Consider the following 22,933-nt stretch of genomic DNA (forward strand, 5'->3'; position numbering starts at 1 on the left):
TGTATCTCCTCTATGGATCCTCAACTTTAATAGATGTCCCCCAATATGAGATATTAAAATCAGAGTCACTATATGCTTAGCAGTTTCCCCTGATGAACTTCTTTGTCCCTCCCCCACTTTATCCTCCCTCAGAGAAGCTACCATAATATCTTTATTCCTAAATCACAAGAGTTCCAGAACTTTCCTCAGCAGTGGCCTCTATCAAACGCAGTACTTTCCTAAATGCCCCTATATCAAGAGATTCCTCTTGTATTACTGCTACCATAGGAAAGGAAAAGGAAGAGGATAAAATCCCCTCTGTCAAAAGGGGTCCTGGAAGAAGATGGAAGCAGAAGAAAGAGGATTCTTATCTAGAGACTGGGACCAAAGAGACCCAATTGGTATACCAATGAGTATTCTATTTTCCCACAGAAACAATAGAACAATATAACATAATTGGTGCTATAGTTTTAGCTGACTTATAGATTAAATAAGCTTTTGTGGACCAGCTAAGGATTTAATCTTCATTTAAAACAATGTTTCTAGGGGGATAAATTCTATTCTTTTTAGAACGTAGTCTATTTTTAAGCTGAAGACTGTCTTTATGAAAATAGATGGAGTGGTTAGCTCTATCTAGTCTGGATCACAGTTATACCAGAGCTCAGAGGAGAGTTTGTTTGAATGACTCTCAGAGTCAAGTCCAGGGTTCCCTTCACCAGTTACTTGTAAGTCAAAAGGCAAATTTTTCACTATTTCTGTCATTTCTACTTCAATAACAGATCCTTTGCCCCTTCACTATGCTGCCTGGTGCATTCTTATTGTGTTGAAATAGGAAAGCAATTACAAAAGGCTTTACATATATTATTTCATTTGATAATCACAATAACCTCTGAGGGAACTACTATTATGATCGCCATTTTAACAGTGAAGAAATTAAAGCTGAGAAAGGTAAGTGATTTGCCCAGTCACACAACTGGTAAGTGGCTGAGGCAGAATTTTAACTAAGGTAATTCTGACTCTGAGTCTGACCCTTTATGCTCTATAGTCTCCAGCTCTAACTGTTGTTCTTCCTGACGATGAAGTAGGACCTCCTCCTAGTCCTCACCATTAAAGAAAGGAGAGAGTTGCTTCCTCCTACAAACAGATATATTATATCTCATGAAAATTTATGTCCAAAGTAGAAAATAAAAACTTACAAAGTAAACAACAATCTGGCAATTACAAACATTATCACACCTAACATAATGCCAGAATTCTGTATTCACAGACTTCTTTTTTTTATTTAATAGCCTTTTATTTACAGGTTATATGTATGGGTAACTTTACAGCATTAACAATTGCCAAACCTCTTGTTCCAATTTTTCACCTCTTACCCCCTACCCCCCTCCCCCAGATGGCAGGATGACCAGTAGATGTTAAATATATTAAAATATAAGTTAGAAACACAATAAGTATACATGACCAAACCATTATTTTGCTGTACAAAAAGAATCAGACTCTGAAATATTGTACAATTAGCTTGTGAAGGAAATCAAAAATGCAGGTGGGCATAAATACAGGGATTGGGAATTCAATGTAATGGTTTTTAGTCATCTCCCAGAGTTCTTTCTCTGGGCGTAGCTGATTCAGTTCATTACTGCTCCATTGGAAATAATTTGGTTGATCTCATTGCTGAGGATGGCCAGGTTCATCAGAACTGGTCATCATATAGTATTGTTGTTGAAATATATAATGATCTCCTGGTCCTGCTCATTTCACTCAGCATCAATTTGTGTAAGTCTCTCCAGGCCTTTCTGAAATCATCCTGTTGGTCATTTCTTACAGAATAATAATATTCCATAATATTCATATACCACAATTTATTCAGCCATTCTCCAACTGCTGGGCATCCACTCAGTTTCCAGTTTCTAGCCACTACAAAGAGGGCTGCCACAAACATTCGTGCACATACAGGTCCCTTTCCCTTCTTTATGATCTCTTTGGGATATAAGCCCAGTAGTAACACTGCTGGATCAAAGGGTATGCACAAACTAATAACTTTGATAACTTTTTGAGCATAATTCCAAACTACTCTCCAGAATGGTTAGATTCGTTCACAACTCCACCAACAATGTATCAATGTCCCAGTTTTCCCGCATCCCCTCCAACAATCATCATTATTTTTTCCTGTCATCTTAGCCAATCTGACAGGATTCACAGACTTCTTAATAAGCATTATTGTCATTTACCATAACTTTAGACATAGAGCATAAACTTCTACTATTCATCCTTTGGAGTTCCTTTAAAATATTTCAGTGATCTCATACATCTCTAAGAATTCTAAGAAGTATGCAGCATATATGAATATTTATGTTCTAAAGGATTTTTGAAAAATCTATGAAAAGTAAGAATCTAGGATTAGAGGATGATTGATATATTGCTTCCTTAAATATAGGGTATTTAATGCATTGAAGATATTTATAAGTAGGATAAGTGTGTGATAGAGTTGAAAGAAACAGGGTCAAGTTACAAAGAGATACATATCCTTAGAATCTCCTTTTTTAGAATAATTTAAGAGATACATGCACAGATGTCTCATTTGACAATTGTAAAATGTACTTCATGACCACAGCCTTTGAATAAAGAGCATTAATTTTAATATCCTTATTCTGTCTTATTAAACCTTTAATCAGAAACAACACAGTATTACAAAATCCAGCACACCTGTCTAAAAGTTTTTTTGAAATATATGCATCACTACACTATTATAAAAGATTTTGAGAAGATGCAATTGAGAAGCAATTTTAAAGGATCTTATACCAATAGCCATGTTGAATAGTAGAAATGAAGGGTCAAAAAAGAACCTGGCAATTATCTTGTCTAATCACTTTTTACAGATTAGGAAAGAGAAGGACAAAAGTGACTTGACTGAGCTCATAGAGCTAGTGAATGACAAAGTGGACATGAGAACTAGTCTCCTGATGAGGAATCCAATGCTTTTTATAATATTTCTATTTTAAAACAAAAACAAAAGACAGCCCAAATTTGCTTAAATTGCTATAGAATTTTTATCCAATATTATGTGAAATTAAGAATCCATTAGCAGTTGATCATATTTTATTGTCTTCACTCTATAAGAGATTTATTGAGGGAAAGTCATTTCCAGCTTTCCTGGGGAGAATAAATCAGGGAATATAATACAAATGCCGCCTCACCTTAGACCTACACTTAGCAAAAGGTTGAGTACAACAGTATGAAATATTCATGTTATATAAATATCAACAGCATTAATTGGAAATACATGTGAAATTTAATGTAATCTTAAGGGAAATATCTTTTGTGTGTATACACACATATATATCTAAGCTAAAATTGACTGACAAGTTTTTTAGAGCATATTATTATCTGCTTAGCTGTAAGCTTTTTCTACTTAGTCTCTTGTGGAGTTGGCTCTAGACTGTTTCCCTATAGAAATAAGTGGTATATTGGGGCAAGCCATGTCCTTGACAGATTTTTTTTCCCTAATCAGAGATAACATTATTACTGGAAGGATTATTCAATGGTGAAATCCTTAAATGGTTTACATTAGACAGATAGTTTCTTTTATCCATAAAGAAGATCATATATTTATTGAAAAAGAGGCCACAGGAGAAATAACTATTCAGTGGTTTAATCTCCTGCAAATCTAGATCTTCATTACAAGGTGTGTATATAAAACAAACTGTGACAAATGAATATAATAGGATATTTATTGTCATGCATAAGAAAACACATAAATGAAGGATTGAGAAAAGCATGGGGAAATAACATGCATCTTCAGAATAATATGCATGAAAGAAAAAATATTACAACACAAATCAGACTAAATATGATCCCAAATCTTGGTTCCAAAGGATCTAAGATAAATACATTTTACTCCCATTACTAGAGAGATGGTAGACTATAAGAGTGAAATATAATAATATGTTGTTAAATTAGGAAATACAAGATGTAGTCTGTCTTGAAGAGGTTTATAATCTCACTGGGAAGACAGGTTATACATATATGAAACAATTTCATACCGATAAATGATTAAGACTTCTGAGGGTGGAGACAAAATGGTGGAAAGAAGCCAGGAAACTGGTCAAGTTCTCCCAGTTTCACAGGATAATCATATGAAACCAAGCCTCTGAACAAAGTCTGACAGAATAAAACCACTCTCCAGTACAAAATAGATTAGAAAAACATCAAGAAGGATCACTTTCTTGTGAATAAAGTGAAAAAAGGTGTTCAGCCCAGCTCAGATAGACTCTGGGAAAGCCAACGAGAAGGTCTTAATCACAAGCAAATAAGCAACTGAGACCTGCTGTCCTATCTCAATAGAGAAGCAAATCAGTGGGACAGCTTCCATAGCAAACTCTGGGAAACCAGTTCATTTCCTGAACAGAGCTGGCAAAGCTATCCCCTGTACTTAAAGCCAATGCTCAAGAATCTATTATGCTTCAGATGAAGTGTAAAAAAAAAAAAAAAAAAAAAAAAAGCAGGGGTAGCCATCCTGATCTCAGATCAAGCAAAAGCAAAAATTGATCTAATTAAAAGAGATAAGGAATTAAACTATCTCTTGCTAAAGAGTATCATAGATAATAAAGCAATATCAATATTAAATATATATGCAAGAAATGGTGTAGCATCTAAATTCCTAAAGGAGTTTAGAGAGTTGCAATAAGAAATAGACAGCAAAACTATAATAATTGGAGATATCAACCTTGCACTCTCAGAACTAGATAAATCAAACCAAAAAATAAATAAAAAAGAAGTTGAAGAGGTAAATAGAATATCAGAAAAACTAGATATGATAGCTCTTTGGAGAAAACTGAATGGAGACAGAAAGGAATACACTTTTTTTCTCAGCAGTTCATATACAAAAACTGACCATGTATTAGGACATAAAGACCACAAAACCAAATGCAGAAAGGCAGAAATAGTAAAATACATTTTTTTCAGATCACACTGCAATAAAAATTATATTCAATAAAGAGCCAGGGGGAAATAGACAAAAAAGTAATTGGAAACTAAATAATCTCAGCCTAAAGAATGAACGGGTGAAACAGTAAATCATAGACATGACCAATAATTTCGTCCAAGAGAATGACAATAAGGAGACAACTTACCAAAAGTTTTAGGATGCAGCCAAAGCAGTAATTAAAGGAAATTTTATATCTCTAGATGCTTACTTGCATAAAAATACAGAAAGAGAAGATCAATAAATTGAGTTTGCAACTTAAAAAAGCTAAAAAAAAGAACAAATTAAAAACCCCCAAATACTAAACTTGAAATTCTAAAAATAAAAGGAGAGATCAATAAAATTGAAATTAAAAAAACTAATGGATTAATAAATTAAATTGAGTTGGTTTTATGAAAAAAAACAACAAAATAGATAAACCTTTAGTTAATTTGATAAGAAAAAGGGAAGCGGAAAATCAAGTTGTTAGTCTCAAAAATGAAAAGGGAGAATATCCATCAATGAAGAGGAAACTAGAGCAATTATCAGGAGTTACTTTGCTCAACTTTATGCCAATAAATTTGACAACCTAAGTGAAATGGAGGAATATGTACAAAAATATACATTGCCCAGATTAATAGAAGAGGGAATAAATTACTTAAATAGTCCCATTTCAGAAAAAGAAATTGAACAACCGATTAATCAACTCCCTAAAAAAAAAAATCCCCAGGAACAGATGTATTTACATGTGACATGTGAATTCTACCAAGCATTTAAAGAACAATTAACTCCAATATTATATAAACTATTTGAAAAAATAAGGAATGAAGGACTCCTAACAAATTCCTTTTATGACATATACATGGTGCTGATACCTAAACCAGGTAGCTTGAAAACAGAGAAAGAAAATTATACACCAATCTCCTTAATTAAAATCGATGCAAAAATCTTAAACAAAATATTAGCAAAGAGATGACACATAATCATCCCCAGGATAATATACCATGATCAAGTAGGATTTATAACAGGAATACACAGCTGATTCATTAGGAAAACTATAAGCATAACTGACTATATCAATAACCAAATTAACAAAAACCATATGATTATCTCAATAGATGCAGAAAAAGCATTTGATAAAATCCAACACCCATTCCTATTAAAAACACTAGAGAGTATAGGAATAAATGGACTTTTCCTTAAAATAGTCAGTTGCATCTATTAAAATCATCAGCAAGCATCATATGTAATAGGGATAAACTAGAACCATTCCCAATAAGATTGGGGTGAAACAAGGTTGCCCACTATCACCATTGCAAATCAATGTTGTATTAGAAATGCTAGCCTTGGCAATAAGAGATGAAAAAGAAATTAAAGGATTTAGAGTAGGTAATGAGGAAACCAAATTATCACTTTGTGCAGATGATATGATGGTATACTTAGAGAACCCCAGAGAATCAACTAAAAAGCTATTAGAAATAATTCACAATTTTACCAAATTTGCAGGATACAAAATAAAATCACATAAATCATCAGAATTCTTTTATATCACTAACAAAATTCAATAGCAAGAGGCACAAGGAGAAATTCCATTTAAAATAACTGTTGATAATATAAAATATTTGGGAATTTATCTGCCAAGGAAAAGTCAGGAACTATATAAGCAAAACTACAAAACACTTTCCACACTAATAAAGGCAGTTCTAAGCAATTGAGAAAAATACCAAGTGCTAGTGGATAGGGTGAGCAAATATAATAAAGATGGCAATACTCCCTAAACTAATCTATTTATTTAGTGCTATACCAATCAAACTCCCAAGAAACTATTTTACTGAAATAGAAAAAAATGACAACAAAATTCATCTGGAAGAACAAAAGATCAAGAATTTCAAAGGAATTAATGAAGAGAAAAACAAATGAACATGGCCAGATCTAAATCTATATTATAAAGGGGGGTCATCAAAACCATTTGGTACTGGCTAAGAAATAAAGAAATTGATCAGTGGAATAGGTTAAGTTCACATAACGAAATAGCCAATGACTATAACAATCTAATATTTGACAAACACAAAGGCCCTATCTTTTGGGATAACAATTCACTATTTGACAAAAACTGCTGGGAAAATTGGAAAGTAGAATGGCATAAAGTAGGCATAGACAAAACCTAACACCATATACCAAGATAAGGTCGAAATGTGTTCATGATCTAGACATAAAGAATGATACTACAAACAAATTAGAAGAACATAGGGTAATTTACCTCTCCAATTTGTGGAGGAGCATTGCTGATCATAAAATAGATAATTTCGATTATATTAATTTAAAAAGGTTTTATACAAACAAAACTAATTCAGACAAGATTAGGAGGGAAGCAATAAACTGGGAAAACATTTTTATATCCAAAGGATCTGATAAAGACCTCATTTCTAAAATATATAGAGAATTGACTCAAATTTATAATAGATCAAGCCATTCTCCAATTGGTAAATAGTCAAAGGATATGAACAAACAATTTTCAGATAAAAAAAAAAATTGGAACTATTTGTAGCCACATAAAAAAGTGCTCCAAATCACTAATTTCTTATTATAGCTTTTTATATGCAAAAAAATATGCATGGGTAATTTTTCAACATTGACCCTTGCAAAAACCTCTGTTTCAACTTCTCCCCTCCTTCCCTCCATCCCCTCCCCTAGATGGCAGGTAGTCCCACACATGTAAAATATTTTAAAGTATATGTTAAATACAATATATGTATACATATTTGTACAGTTCTCTTGTTGCACAAGGAAGATCTCATGGCTACAGTGGAATTAGAAAACACCTAACAACTCCAGGGCAGAAAAAAGTGCTGGTTATCAGATTCCCAGAAGGATTTCTGAAAACAACTGTACAGAACCCATGAGGCTTGGGACAGTATACCATCCACCCTGGAAACAGAGCCCTACTTTAACAAAGAATTAAAGGCATAATAATAGGAAAATGAGCAGAAAACAAAATTATGGTGCTAAGGAAGATCAAAACACACTGAAAAAATAATGACAAAAGCAAAGCTCTTATATTCAAAGCCTCCAAGAAAAATAACAATTGGGCTAAGGCCATGGAAGAGCTCAAAAGGGATTTTGAAAATCAAGGAAGAGAGATACAGGAAAAATTAGGGAAAGAACTGAGAGAGGTGCAAAAGGAAATACAAAAAGCTAATGAGGAGAAGAATGCCTTAAAAAGTAAAATTGTCTAATTGGGAAAGAAAGTACAAGAGCTCATTGAGGAAAATAATTCCTTTGAAAATAGAATTGATCACTATTGATCAGAGAAATGCAAATTAAAACAACTCTGAGATACCACTACACACCTGTCAGATTGGCTAAGATGATTGGAAAAGATAATGACATGTGTTGGAGGGGATGTAGGAAAACTGGGACACTGATACATTGTTAGTGGAATTGTAAATGAATCCACCCACTCTGGAGACCAATTTGGAACTATACTCAAAAAGTTATCAAACTGTGCATACTCTTTGACCCAGCACTATTACCACTGGGCTTATATCCCAAAGAGATCTTAAAGGAGGGAAAGGGACCCACATGTGCAAAAATGTTTGTGGCAGCCCTTTTTGTAGTGGCTAGAAATTGGAAACTGAGAAGATGCCCATCAACAGGAGAATGGCTGAATAAATTATGGTATATGAATGTTATGGAATATTATTGAAGGGATAAGAAACAACCAGCAGGATGATTTCAGAGAGGCCTGGAGATACATGAATTGATGCTAAGTGAAATGAGCAGAACCAAGAGATCATTATACACAGTAACAACAAGACTATATACAATGATCAATTCTGATGGATGTGGCTTTCTTCAACAATGATTCAAACCACTTTCAATTTTTAAGTAATGAATAGAGCCATCTACACCCAGAGAGATGACTATGGGAACTGAGTGTAGATCATAACATAGCATTTTCACTTTTTCTGTTATTGTTTACTTGCATTTTTGCTTTCCTTCTCAGGTTTTTTTCTTTCTAGATCCGATTTTTCTTGTACAGCAAGATAACTATATAAATATGTATACATAACATGTATTGAACTGCCTACCATCTAGGGGAGAGGGTGGGGGGAAGGAGAGGCAAATTTGGACAGAACATTCTGTAAGGGTCAATGTTGAAAGATTACACATGCATATGTTTTGTAAATAAAAAGCTATAATAAGATAAAAAAATAGAATTTAGCAAATGGAAGCTAATGACTTTATAAGAAATCAAAATACAATAAAGCAAAACAAAAAAATAGGGGAAAAAAAGTGAAATATCTCATTAGAAAAACAAATGACCTGGAAAATAGACCCAGGAAAGATAATTTAAAAATTATTTGTCTACCTGAAAATCATGATCAAGAAAAAAGAGCCTCAATAGCATCTTTCAAGAAATTATCAAGGAAAACTGCCTGATATTCTAGAACCAGAAGGGAATTGAGAAAGAGATTAAAGGAATAAGAATAGGCAATGAGGAAACAAAATTATCACTCTTTGCTGATGATATGATGGTATACTTAGGGAACCCCAGAGATTCTACTAAAAAGTTATTAGAAATAATCCACAACTTTAGCAAAGTTACAGGTTATAAAATAAACCCACATAAGTCATCAGCATTCTTATATATCACTAACAAAATCCAACAGTTACAATTACAAAGAGAAATTCCATTTAAAGTAACTACTGATAGTACAAAATACTTAGGAATCTATCTGCCAAGGGAAAATCAGAAACTTTATGATCAAAACTACAAAATACTTTCCACACAAATTAAGTCTGATCTAACCAACTGGAAAAATATTAAATGCTCTTGGATTGGGCGAGCAAATATAATAAAGATGACAATACTACCTAAACTAATCAATTTATTTAGTGCTATACCAATCAGACTCCCCAAAAACTATTTTGATGACCTAGAAAAAATAACAACAAAGTTCATATGGAAAAACAAAAGGTCAAGAATTTCAAAGGAATTAATGAAAAAAAAATCAAATGAAGGTGGCCTATCTGTACCAGATCTAAAATTATATTATAAAACAGTGGTTACTAAAACCATCTGGTATTGGCTAAGAATTAGACTAGTTGATCAATGGAATAGGTTAGGTTCAAAAGACAAAACAGCCAATAATTTTAATTATCTAGTGTTTGACAAACCCAAAGACCCCAGTTTTGGGGATAAGAATGCATTATTTGACAAATTGCTGGGCATTGACCCACCCTTAACACCGTACACCAAAGTAAGGTCAAAATGTGTTCATGATCTAGGCATAAAGAATGAGATTATAAATAAATTGGAAGAGCATAGGATAGTTTACCTCTCAGACCTGTGAAAGGGGAAGGAATTTATGACCAAAGAACTAGAGATCACTACTGATTACAAAATAGAAAATTTTGATTATATCAAATTGAAAAGTTTTTGTACAAACAAAACTAATGCAGGCAAGATTAGAAGGGAAACAATAAACTGGGAAAACATTTTTACAGTTAAAGTTTCTGATAAAGGCCTCATTTCCAAAATATATAGAGAATTGACTCTAATTTATAAAAAATCAAGCCATTCTCCAATTGATAAATGGTCAACAGACAATTTTCAGATGATGAAATTGAAACTATTACCACTCATATGAAAGAGTGTTCCAAATCACTATTGATCAGAGAAATGCAAATTAAGACAACTCTGAGATACCACTATACACCTGTCAGACTGGCTAGAATGACAGGGAAAAATAACACGGAATGTTGGAGGGGATGTGGGAAAACAGGGACACTGATACATTGTTGGTGGAATTGTGAATGCATCCAGCCATTCTGGAGAGCAATTTGGAACTATGCCCAAAAAGTTATCAAGCTGTGTATACCCTTTGATCCAGCAGTGTTTCTACTAGGCTTATACCCCAAAGAGATACTAAAAGAAGGGAAAGGGGACTGTATGTGCCAAAATGTTTGTGGCAGCCCTGTTTGTAGTGACTAGAAACTGGAAAATGAATGAATGTCCATCAACTGGAGAATGGTTGAGTAAATTGTGGTATATGAATGTTATGGAATATTATTGTTCTGTAAGAAATGATCAGCAGGATGAATACAGAGAGGACTGGCAAGACTTACATGAACTGATGCTGAGTGAAATGAGCAGAACCAGGAGATCATTATATACCTCAACAATGATACTGTATGAGGATGTATTCTGATGAAAGTGGATTTCTTTGACAAAGAGAAGATCTAACAACTCAGTTTCTATTGATCAAGGATGGACAGAAGCAGCAACACCCAAAGAAAGAACACTAGGAAATGAATGTAAACTGCTTGCATTTTTGTTCTTCTTCCCGGGTTATTTATACCTTCTAAATCCAATTCTCCCTGAGCAACAAGAGAACTGGTCAGTTCTGTACACATATATTGTATCTAAGATCTACTGTAACCTCTTTAACATGTATAGGACTTCTTGCTATCTGGGGGAGGGGAAAAATCGGAACAAAAGTGAGTGCAAGGAATAATATTGTAAAAAATTACCCTGGCATGGAGGTTCTGGCAATAAAAAGTTATTTTAAAAAATAATAAAATTTTTTTAAAAACAGAAGGTAAAATAGAAATTGAAAGAATGTACTGATCACCTCTTGAAAGAGTTCCCCAAATAAAAGTTCCCAGGAATATTACAGCTAAATTTTGGAACTCCCAGGTTAAGAAGAAAATATTGCAAGCATCCAGAAAGAAATAATGCAATTATAGTGGAGCAACAATCAGAATAACCTAAGGTTTAGCAGAAATGTAAAACCATTAAAGCACTAGAGGGCTTGGAATATGATATTCTGGAGAGCAATGGAGCTAAGATAGCAACCATGAATCAATTATCCAGCAAAAAAAAAAAAAAAAAAAGAAAATCTGTCAGAGGAAATGGTAGTCATTCAATGAAAAAGAGGATTTTCAAGCATTCATGATGAAAAGAACAGAGCTGAATAGAAAATTTGATTCTCAAATACAGTACTCTAGACAAGCATAAGGAGGTAATCAGGAAAATGATATCATAAAGAACTTAATAAAGTTTGTCTGTTTACATTCCTATAAGGAAGGAACACACTTGTAACTCATTAGAAAGTTATCAGTATTGTGGCAGTTAAAAGGAGTAGACAGAGGGTACAGAAGTGAATTGAATATGAAGGGATAATATCTTTTTTTTTAATGATGAAATTAAGGGATGAGAGAGGAATGTACTGGAAGAAATGGAAAAAGAGAAGTGGAATGGTGCAAATTATCTGCCATTAAAAAAAAGGAGGCAAAAAAAAAGCTTTTACAGTTCAGGGGAAGAGAAGGAGAAGAGGAGGAATAAGTGAATCTTGCTCTCATTAGAATTGGCTCCATAGGAAATAACATACATACTCAATAGGGGTATAGAAATCTATTTTGCTCTGCAGGAAAACAAGAGGGGAATAGGATATGGGAATGAGGAATGAGTAATAAAAGAAGGGACATATTGGAGGAGGCAGTGGTCAGTAGCAAAACATTTTGAGAATAGATGGGGCAAAATACAATTAGCAATAGTAATTGTAAAAAAATTTTCAAAGCAAGTCTCTCTAATGGAATATTAGTGTTTTCTGGGGAATGATGAGCAGGATGCTCTCAGGAAAACAGCAACAACAACAACAACAACCTGGAAAGTCCTTCATTAACAAAGTGAAATATAGTATATACAAAGTAATAATGTTCTGGGATGACATAAATGACTTTGTTATTATTCTCAGTATTACAATCATTCACAGCTACTCTGAAGGACTTAAGATGAAATATTCTATCCATGCCCAGAGAAGGAACTGATCAAGTCTGAACACAAGTCAAATCATTCTCTATTTCTCTCTCTATCTCTCTCATTATCTTTAACTTATTTTTTTCTGAGGGTTTTTTTGGGGGGGATAGGAGACCTATGTTTTCTTTCACAACTTTATTTTATGGAAATGTTTTGTGTAACTTCACAATTGGCTTCTTAATTGTAGGTGAGAATAAGGAAGAGAACCTACAACTCAAAAACCTTAAAAACAAACGTAAAAAATAAAAATAAAATAAAAGGACAAAATGAGTGGTACAGGAATAATACCAGCTGACATTTTTTATATAGATTTTAAAGTGTACAATGAGCTTCAATGGCTATGCTGAATATCCTCAAGTGAATACTCTCAATCCACTACAGCTAACGTTTAAAAAACTATTTTAAGGTTTTAAAAGTACTTTTCACACATTGTATTATTATATAATTTACATTTGATTCCAGAGCCACTCAGTTAATATAGACTTGGACAAGTTAAGAACCCTGGCCTCTGGAGAGATTGACTTATCCAAGACCACACACTTATTAAATGGAAAGGTCCTATCTGTCCATAAGAGAAAACATTTCTATAGGTCAATCACTTCCAGCTATTCTGAACAAGAAAGATAAAATGGGTTGGGATTGTATACTCATACTCTGCTCTCCATTCACAAAATAAAGACTCCAAATTAAAGGATTGCCTGTATATGGAAGGCACAATATTATATTTCCTAGGCTTAACTTTAATCCCAAATGGCTGAAGTTACCACAATAGGGTTCCTAAGTTAAATCTCAGCCTAAGGAAATCTATCCCCTGCCTACCCCATCAGCATTTCTTTTTCCATAAATGTTTACCTGATGCTTGGAACTTAATACATACTTTATAATTAGGTTTGAGAAGTTTTATATGATAAATTGACTTGAGTATGTGATAGCAAGTTAATATGCCCCTCCTACCAATAAAAGTATCTGCATTTTAACAGAGTCTTAAAGTGTAATTCCTAAAGATAAGGGTTTTAGAAATGATAGCAAACTAAATGGAACAAGAAAAATTCTCACACATCATCACATTTTGTAGTCAGCCATAACTCCATCTATATTTAAGTCTGGCCATATTGGCTCTTTTATGTTTTCTTCAGAAACAGACTCAAAGAGTTGGAGTAAGATCATTTCTAAGATCTCCTCTGGCTCTAAAGATCTATGAATAAAATATAGTGAATAAAAAAAAACCTTTAATGCATTGGCCAGAATCCAAATTGTAAACAACATATATTCAAAAAGATTTTGTATTTATAGCACATAACTTGCCAACAATATTAGCCTTACTTTGACAACATCTGGGATACTTAACATTACCCATTATAGAATGTAAAAGAAATTGAGAATACATTTTCCATAGTAACAGTTCATATAAAAGACAACATGGCACAATAGAGGATCAGGCTCAATGCCAAGAGCACCTGAATTCAAGTTCCACCTTTGAAACATGTGACTTCTAGGCAAGTCACTTATTATCTTAGTATTCTAGGCAATTCTTTAAAATTAGAAGCTGCAAATTAGGTATCCACCTGTATGAAAAAGTGAGAGGAGAAGAGAGCTAAGTTTTCCTCATTTGGAAATTATGCTTTTTGCCAATGAAATTGGTCCAGTTGCTGTCTCTATCCGTATAATGTTAATCAACACTTCCCAGTTTATTGCCTATGTCTAAGAAAAAGAGTAAATAGTTTCCTTCTGTCCCCTATTATTGTTTTAGATTGTTCACTTATAGACAGAAAGGAACATATTTATTTAACTTTCTATGCCAAGCATTAATAGGACAACAATCCGACTGCTCTCTTTTGGAGATACTGGGATCCCAAATGGAAATTTAAGTCTTCCTCTGTATCATTTTCTTACATATTTATATGTCCCATAACCATTTCTAGTGCCCCATTAGTACAAGATTGTTGTCATGACTGGGGAGAAAGTGCATGCATTTTCACATATTGACTCAGAAAACAAACAAAATAAACATTACTTATGTTTTTAACTGAATTTAATTTGTTTGATTAAATATTTCCCATTTTAATCTGCTTTCCTGTACTCAGGAATGTTACAGATTGCATGTTTGATACCTTTACTCTAAAACTTTTTTTTACTATGCCCAAAGCCATCAAAGAAATAATAAGGCACTAAAGAAAAAAAAACTGACATTCATAAATAAAATGTACTGTTTTGACAATTCTCAAATGAAGAAATTGAAACTATTTCTAGTCATATGAAAAGATGCTCCAAGTCATTATTAATCAGAGAAATGCAAATTAAGACAACTCTAAGATACCACTACACACCTGTCAGATTGGCTAAGATGACAGGAAAAAATAATGATGATTGTTGGAGGGGATGCAGGAAAACTGGAACATTGATGCACTGTTGGTGGAGTTGTGAACGAATCCAACCATTCTGGAGAGTAGTTTGGAACTATGCTCAAAAAGTTATCAAGCTGTGCATGCCCTTTGATCCAGCAGTGTTACTACTGGGCTTATATCCCAAAGAGATCATAAAGAAGGGAAAGGGACCTGTATGTTCACGAATGTTTGTGGCAGCCCTCTTTGTAGTGGCTAGAAACTGGAAACTGAGTGGATGCCCATCAGTTGGAGAATGGCTGAATAAACTGTGGTATATGAATATTATGGAATATTATTGTTCTTACAATATTATTGTAAGAAATGACCAACAGGATGATTTCAGAAAGGCCTGGAGAGACTTACACAAATTGATGCTGAGTGAAATGAGCAGGACCAGGAGATGATTATATACTTCAACAACAAATACTATATGATGACCAGTTCTGATGGACCAGGCCATCCTCAGCAACGAGATCAACCAAATCATTTCTAATGGAGCAGTAATGAACTGAACTAGCTATACCCAGAGAAAGAACTCTGGGAGATGACTAAAAACCATTACATTGAATTCCCAATCCCTATATTTATGCCCACCTGCATTTTTTATTTCCTTCACAAGCTAATTGTACAATATTTCAGAGTCTGGTTCTTTTTGTACAGCAAAATAACGGTTTGGTCATGTATACTTATTGTGTTTCTAATTTATATTTTAATATATTTAACATCTACTGGTCATCCTGCCATCTGGGGGAGGGGGTGGGGGGGTAAGAGGTGAAAAATTGGAACAAGAGGTTTGGCAATTGTTAATGCTGTAAAGTTACCCATGCATATAACCTGTAAATAAAAGGCTATTAAATAAAATAAATAAATAAATAAAAGAAAAGAAAATGTACTGTTTTTCTCACAATAATTTGGAAGTTGGAAATGCAAATACTGTTATACTCATTTTTACAAATGAAGAAACTGAGATTCCAAGAAGTTAAGAGATCTGCTGTTAATGGTAGAGCCAGGATTCAAATCCAAGTCTCTTGACTAAAAATTATGGTATTCTTAATACTATATTTGCTGCCACTTAATGCCTGCTACATTTGAGGGTTAATATATTTTCCAAGTATTTTTCACATGCCTTCAAATCTTTATTACATAGTTTAATTCTCATTTCTGTGTTGTTTTGGCAATCTAGATACTTTTTAGCAATCTGCTAGAGGAATATTACGATATAGCAAAATAGCATCTTGAAATGGAATCAAAAACATTCCTCTTAGCTCTGGCATGTGTGACCGTGGGCAAGTCACTTAACCCTGCTTGCTTCAATTTTCTCATGTATAAAATAAGCTGGAGAAGGAAGTGGCAAACTACTCCAGTATTTTTGCCAAGAAAACCTCAAATAAGATCATGAAGAATCAAACATGACTGAAAACTACTGAGTACAAAATGGTAAGAAATATCAAATCTAACTTCATTTAGGGCACTTGTCTACTATTCTTTCCAAGAGTCTGCTTCAAATGAAGAAACTCTAAATTCAAATAGACAGATATATTTTTCAAGCTGGGATAAGAGTGGATGCTTACTTTGTATTATATAACTAAGTTTTGGGAATTTGTTTTCCTCATGGCAAGAGAATACTACAGGACTTCAGAGTTAACTGTTGTGCCACAGTTTCCTTTTATTGTCCTGTCTCAGTTTCCCTAATTGTCCTGCTTTGGTTTCCCTAATTGCCCTGTGTCAGTTTCCCTGAACTGTTCTAGCTCAGTTCCTTGAATTGTTCTGCCTCAATCCCCCTCGTTGCAACACCATCTCTCCCTCCTAAATTTAATCCAGATAAGGGGAAAGACCTATTTTAGACATCATGACTCCAGACCTTCCCAACTTAATAGAATGTCTGATGTTTCCTCCCTTTTTGTCATTGTTCTTCTTAATCCCAATTTATCAGAATTGATGGTCCTGCCCTTCACCCTGTCAGAATTGAACTGATGGTCCATTTCTGCTCTCAGTGCTCAGACTCCGCCCCTGCCTTGGACTACTCTGGTCACTTAGAGCCACATGTATATATATTTCATGGGAAACTCCCATACCCTGTTGGATGCTTTGAGACATCAGCCCTGGGGGCAACATGCCCACAGCACAATCTCTTCCCTCTCAAATAAAATATTAAAAAACTGTCTAATCTTTATCTTGCCTCAGTTTCTCTGGCATTACAGAGATCTCAGAGGTCATCTATCCAGAAATGTCACACATACTAGTTTCAATTCCAAACCAGATTAAAATGCAATTGGGACATACCAAAAGAAATAAAAATACAATAAAACAAGGGCCATGTTAATTTGTGGTTTTCTATGACAACATTCAGCCCAGAGGGATCCTTATATATGCCTAATTAATTTTGATATCACTGATCTAGTCCAATCCAAACCAGAAGAAAGCACCTATACCCTATACTTTTTCCAAAAAAAAAAATAAAATAAAATGAGTGACAGTTATTTTAATTCAGTGTAAAACCTTCCTTCTAAACTGAACCTCTAAGACTTCTCTCATATTACCAATTGTAATAAATAAATAAATTTATGTTCTTTAGCTGCAGCTAAGCTATCTAATTGTTAAGAACTAAAAGAGTATCATTTCACATAAAGAGCAATTACTAATTTGGTGTTTGGCAGAAGAAAAGGTTTCTACCTTTGAAGAGGAAGTCTCCATATAAATCCCATTTAGGAGAAGGAAGATAATAAGAGAGGGAAATCCTATTCTTCCCTATTTCTGAAGATTCAAAGGCTGTTCTTAAATCTAGCTCCAATATCAACGTAGAAAATTCAGGTCCTAACCCCACAGCATGGAGCCCTTAGAGGATGAATTGAAATGAGGGTGAGATGGAGAACCGGTACTCCTTTAAGGAAGCTTTAAAGATTTACTTGATATCTTCAAAGAAATGAGGTTTGTGGAATCTATCTCTTTAACCCTCTTACCCTAATATTATAGGGATGTGAAATAGGTTTTAATGGCTTAAAGTAGATGAAAAGTCCTTTTTTCTCTCCCTTGACTCTATAATTTTCCAAGAATACAAGCAAACCTTTTCCCTGAAATCAAAACTCTCAGCCTTTGGTGACTTCAGTCCCACAAAGTATTATGCATGCTCTGGGTTACTAGACAACTACTAAATCATCCAGGCTATCCTTAAAATCCTGGTGGGACCCATTAGGCACACTCTAGGGACCAGACTCATCTGACTAAGTGGAAGTAACAATAAAGGGACTCAGCTTTCATGTTTCATTGCAAAATCTCAAGACTGAAATAGAAAAAATCCTGCCCTGGACTTTGAATATACATACTTCAGTTCTAAAATAAATTTGCTCCCACAGGAGGGGATTATGTCTACCTGCACAAATCCATCAGGAGAAAATATGAAACTGGATTCAAACAACCTCCCTTGAGTTTTTTCTCTCCAAAAATAACTAGTTGTTTAATAGTCTGTATTGTTTCAAATGTGTTCATGTAACCAAAGTTTAATAGTTTATAGTATTAAGATGGCCTCTCAAGCATTTGATGGGGGCCTCTTTTGTATCCCTAGTGTAGTATCCACAGTGTTTGGCACAGAGCAGGATCTTAATAATAATAACAATAATATATATTAATTGATTGATAACATTTCGATCATAACTCATTGGGATTTTAAGGATTCATGCTTTCCTCCCCTACACATTTTTTTTTGATGGTTTGGGAAGACCTTTATTTATGAAACTATCTATTAGTTTCATAATAGAGAGGAATTGATCAATGTAATATGAACAAATTTTAATTATGTCTAATAGGAACTTCTTTTTATCCCACTAACAGTTTTATTCAAATAAATAATGTTTCCCCCTCTCAGTAAATAATCAAAATAATTTAAAGGGGACAAAATGTAGTTATACTGGGGAGTTTTTCAAAACAACCTTGCATTTAATATTGAAAAGAGGCTTTAATTGTTACATTCATTAAGCATTCTATGCTTCCTGAACAATCTGACAAGGGAGATCATCAGGGATTTCCCCCACTCTCCTTTAATGAGCAGTTCTACTGGTAACCTTGTGATGAACCCTGCAGTTACATCTGTCCCTTTCTGATAACAAAGGAACAATAGGAAAAACAACAACAATAAGACTGGACAAAGCCAGGGTTTCTTCAATGATAACACTAAGTCATCAAATCAAACTGGAGTAAAAAGGAGAAAATATCTTTATTTTTAATTCTGTCTCCACGACTGAGTAAATCACATTTAAAATGACTTCTATTCCAAAGGAAAAAGCTTGAAGTTAAGCTATCCATACTAAGTTACTAAAAAGCAAGAAATCAGCCTATTTGCATGTTACCCTGCAATAATTCCTAGAGACATCCTTGCTGCTTCCTAAATAAATATATTCCACATAAAACCAATGATACAAAGAGAGTAAGACAAATAGGATAAAGGAGAGCTGAGACCTACAAAGTGCTTTTGACCAAGTTAATAATAACCTAACATTTAATAAATGCAGAAATTCAGACATCTTTCCATCATTCCTAAAAATCATGCTTTTATAATGACGTGACTGAGCACATAGCAGAATTCCATTTTTAACTTAAAATTTTATTTTTTTAAACTTAAAATATATCATTGTTCTCAGTCAATTATCTGTAAATTCAATATTCTGTCAAGCAATTCACATAATTACATAATATTGATCTTCAAACAAGTAAATATCTAAACTGTCTCAGGAAAAAAGGGAGGTGATTATTTGTTTTACTTCCTTTGGCATCCAGTTTGGTGATTTTTCTCATCCTGATGTTCCACCCAAAACATCCTTTTGCTTTAAGCCTATCTCCTTCCAATTTCAATATGAATGAGTAGCAGTTGATAATGCATTAAAAAAAAAAAAAAACACTTTTACATACCTTTACCTTTATGTACTTGAAGAGGTAATTTTGTTAAATTAAATTTGTCAGCACATAGATGCCCTTTTTTCTAAACTAAATAATTACAAAGGCTTTCTTCAAATTTGACCCATGTCCCATTTCTTTAGTCATTTGGATTTTTCTTACAACCTTCTTTTTTCTCTTCATAATGTTCACAAGAAAAAGGGCATTCTTATCCAAACTATAGGCATTATTGTGTGAAATGTTTTGTTTTATTTTGTTTTGTTTTTCCCTCATAAGAAGGCATTGCATATAGCTAATGCTTACTCAGTTTGAATATCCCTGGTATTACTTTCTATATTTGTGCCTAATTCAGTCCTTATCACTATAATCTTGTATATCATCTTATTCTTTTAATCAAGTTTTTGGGAGGACTTTTTTCCTCCAATTTGTTAAGATCATTTCAAAGGTTTTGTTTTCATCTTCCAGAGTCCTTATTAATTTAACATTATCCTCACGTCTAATAAAGACATTTTAGGCCCTTTGCACAATGATCTCGAGCTTTCCCAGGCACCAATGGAGTGAAATAAGACTATGCATTGCTCACATGCTTTTTAGCATGATATTTTCAGCCATGTTATCAAACACTTTCAATGAGGATGAATGTGGAATCTAAGTCATGAACGAGATGAGGTAAGATCTCTCAAGACAGTTGTGAAAATGGAGTAAGGCTTCATCTACTTCAGAAGTGGAGTAGGCCTGAAGGTCTTTGAGCATTGACTCAAGAGCAAACCTAAGTCCCCTTTCCTGCTATCCTCCCATGACATCATTTTCTCCCTACTTCAATCAAATATGGGCAACTATGTACTTACTGGCCAAGTTCAATTTTGGGGATAGTTCCTGTGTTTATGTAAGACCCTCAGCCAATGAGGATGATGGTCAGTGGTGGGAGGGGCGTTTGCATTAGGAACTATTTAAAGTGTAAAACCTGTCCCAGAAGGTGCCTCCTCCCTTCAATTGCCTGCTCCAGGGACAGGTGGGACACCTGATTCTCAGGAGAATGTACAATAAACTTTTGCTTTGCTGCTAGAGATCTCTCCAGCTTTTTATTAAATGGTGACCCCCTTACCATTCTGAGCCAGTTTGGGGGGCTAGTCCAGATCAATGACTTGGTGAATAGGGGAACTCTTGGGTGCTAGTGGGGTGGCGCCCTGCCCTAATTTAGGCAGCCTGCCAGCGTCAGGGGCTTCTCCTTGCTCCCCAAGGTAAAGTGGGCCCTAAGTGGGAGGAGAAACTCAGGGCAAAGCAAAAGGAAGAGACTCCATGGTAAAAATTCCAACCGGCTCCATGTGAGGACAGATCAGTCAAGCAATTTGCTGCAGCAACCCAGAGGTAAGCGTCCTGTGAGCCCCTTGAGTCAAGTTACAGACTCTGGAAAAATGCTCTAGACAGGATAGGATAGGCCAGGCCTTCTTGGGTAACTGAGGTCAATTGGTGACAATTGATGTGTTTGGGTGTTTTGAAATTTAGATTCCATCCAAATTCAATGGGTGTGGCCCAGTGCCAGCCATCCCTCATGGAGAGAAATGAGAAAAAAAAAAAAAAAAAAAAAAGATCAGAAAATACAGGTAGATAGTCCCTTGGGAAATAAATTAAGTAATTGGAACAAACTGCCAAAATATAAAGGAAAAAGCAGGAAAAAGGATTTCATGTCTATGATACATTGAAATTGCACTTCGTGACTAATGCATGACCATGAAATGAACAAAAAGACTGGGCCCCATCCCTGGGTCATGAGGCCCTAGATTTTCCGAGAACTGGTTACCTAAAAGGTCATGAGGTTCTGGACTTTCCGAAGAAATGTTTGCCTAACAATGTCAGGTCAACATTGCAATGCACGTTAACATGCCTCGTTGTGTGCTCCCCCATATCCTGTCATTTCCCCACTGTAAGCAAGAGACTGTGTCAAGGAAACTTGTAACCACAAGGCTGTACCGAGGAGTGGCAAACATGCTTAAAAATCTGCCTTGCTAGAGGCTTGGGGCTGATCTCTACTAGCCTGTCTAGTAGGGCAGTCATTGGCTGGCTAATAAATGATGCTTTAAATTAAATAATCTAGTCTGAGCTGTCTATCTTGTGTTGGTCCAGTTCAGCCAGATATCAGTAGAAAGCCTTTGAAATGTTGGGAATGTCAAAAAGTAGGGCATATACAAAAAGACTGCCCATAGCAGAGGATGGAACAACAGATATGTTCCCTTGTTAAGCTTGATGAAGATTAGGGGAGACAGGAGTTCTTGTAAGATTCCCACCTGGAACCCTTGGTAAATTTAAGGGTGGGACTCCACCAGGAGACTCTTGTGCTCTTAATAGATACCAGAGCAGTGAGATTTTCAGTGACCTGTTGCCCTGAGGGGGTTAAATTATCTAAGGAGACCCTGGTGACTTCTGGGGTGAAAGGAGAAAATTTTCATATATTTCTTATATATGGGGAAAAGGGAAACACTGGGCAGATTTCTGTTCATCTCAGAATGATGAGTAAACTTACTGGGGAGAGATTTAATAACTAAACTAGAAATTGTGTCAATTCCATGTGAACCTGTTCTGTTCTGTTCTGTATGCTAGCATCTGGATTCCCAGAATTATGAAATGCTGACAGGCATAAATTCTGTGAGTAGGGTCTTCTGGACACAGGGGCCCCTACCTGTGTATCTAAGACACATCTGTGTGCCAGTTGGCACAACTCTGGGCATTCCAGAGTATATTCTGGGTGTCTTTTTAAGATACCATCTGGCTAAAAGAAAAGGGGATAGGGGCTCCATTTAGATTATGGGAGGGAAGACTAGAGATGACAACTTTCCTCAGGGATATTCTTTCCAGACAGCCTCTGGTCTGTGTTAAATGTTTTGACTGCTTGGTCTATGT

At 34.7% G+C, this 22,933-nt stretch overlaps 1 protein-coding gene across 5 annotated transcripts in view; it reads right to left on the minus strand.

Moving 5' to 3' along the window:
* ANK2 (ankyrin 2) overlaps positions 1 to 22,933 on the minus strand; it is an 819,525-nt gene that overhangs the window by 461,626 nt on the left and 334,966 nt on the right. The gene's annotated exons all lie outside the window — the stretch shown is intronic.

This window comes from Sarcophilus harrisii, chromosome 6, assembly GCF_902635505.1.
Source record: "Sarcophilus harrisii chromosome 6, mSarHar1.11, whole genome shotgun sequence".
NCBI classification, from domain to species: Eukaryota; Metazoa; Chordata; class Mammalia; order Dasyuromorphia; family Dasyuridae; genus Sarcophilus; species Sarcophilus harrisii.